General features: G+C 40.7%; 1 protein-coding gene across 1 annotated transcript in view; it reads right to left on the minus strand.

The window, feature by feature from the left end:
- The window catches only part of nek6 (NIMA-related kinase 6), a 60,903-nt gene extending 59,539 nt beyond the window's left edge, over positions 1-1,364 (minus strand). Inside the window, exon 1 of the mRNA XM_080842938.1 lies at positions 1,137-1,364. The gene's annotated coding sequence lies outside the window, so the exon portion shown is untranslated. The remainder of the gene's footprint in view (positions 1-1,136) is intronic.
- Positions 1,365-1,696: the final 332 nt, after the last annotated feature.

Here is a 1,696-nt window from a genome sequence, read left to right on the forward strand (position 1 = left end):
GCTAGGCGTCTTCCTCCCTCAACCACACCCACCTTCGTTCGCACAGTGTTTTGCAGAACCCTTTCCATTACAATTCTGCACAAATGAACACCCAATTTCACACTTTATTCTTGTAGGTATGCCAAACATGTGGGCTAGGAGATTCATAAATAGTGTGGTGGATTAAATAGTTTAAAAATCAATGACATAGCTCACTGTCTATTCCAGTTTGGTATTACTAACTAACTAATCTTGGCTTCTGCTACTCATGAACTCTGTTTCCTTGAGGGCTGACCGTCTAAAACTTTCTTCATAGTCTTTTCTGTCAACATTCCTGTCATTTCTGTAGCAATTGTATATGGATTTACAGAAATGCAAAGGGACATTGGACAGCTGTTAATAAAAAGACCAGACATTCAGCAACAAGAAAGCAGGACTGAGTCGGCATCCGAAGTGGATAGGAATCTGTCGCGAGTTTCAATGTTTCTAAGGGTTTGTGAAACTATTGCGAAATCATTATTTCTCAGCATAACAAATGGACTGGCTGTATTATGTGAGTTCAGAAGGTGCTTTCTTGTAGTTATAAGAAAGTTATAATCTGTAGCAAACTGAGTGTTTTAAAAACTCGCACAAGACTTGGCCCTCCACAATCTCACTATGGTCCCATTCATTACGTGCATAAACCTGTATAGTTTTTCCATCAATAAAATCAAAAACTTTTATTTTCCTTCTCAATGAAATGATAAATGGTTATGAACAGTTGTATACTACAGAGATTACTGACGTACAAAACAGGGTAACCTAGTCTATAGGTTTCCCAACCTTGTTTTCGTCTCTACTGCAGCGTTCTTTTTTCTCAACACGACGTCGGAGAAATACCCTCGATCTGTTGGCGTAAGAAACGGTGTTGTGTAAAGCTTCCATCTTCGGAAACGAAACTGTAGCACTTAATATCTTTAGCGAGCAAAGGGGATATCAAAATGGCTTAACCCTGCAAACCAATCTGTTTACACGGTTGGCGCAAAGTGAGACTTGCATCTGAAGTGACAACTGCACTCCGCGTGGCTGTCACAAACTATCAAACACTAAAGTTTACATATTAAAGACAAAGCGAAAGAGTGGATTTGGCGAGAGAAAGGAGCGTAAATAAATCTTACCTGTTGTGCTTCAATACAGCTGCTTCCCTTCGGCGTCTACTCGAAGAAAGTAAAAATAATAGTTACACTTATTCTTGCTGCGCAACTCCCACGTCTCTCTCTCTATGCTTCTCTCTCACTGGCACACATATACACACACTCCCCTCATGGCTAGCCCTATGTTTTACACGCAAATGCCACGCAAGCCTTTACGTCGAGGTGTACTCTACACACCAACTACAGGGCAATGGTTTCCTATCGCCAAAGTTGATAGAAATGTGCTCTACAGTGTCACGTACTATCAGCCAACGGCGGAAGCGCGTACCAACGTCACCAGAGGGTTCTCTTTTCAACTGCCATATCTACCGGAGGTGTTAAGGATGATCAATAGGCAAAGATCACCACTGTAAAGCATTCTGAAATATTATCTCTTTCACACACACACACACAAACACACACACACAATCATTAGCGTAAAGAACTGTGTTTTGCAGGCTATTTTAAGCATGTACATAAGGATATGGTCATAATGATTTGCTTCACAGATATTTTCTTAACCTGAAACCTTCAGAGAGTTCAGA

This window comes from Sprattus sprattus (assembly GCF_963457725.1).
Source record: "Sprattus sprattus genome assembly, chromosome: 7".
Taxonomy (NCBI): domain Eukaryota; kingdom Metazoa; phylum Chordata; class Actinopteri; order Clupeiformes; family Clupeidae; genus Sprattus; species Sprattus sprattus.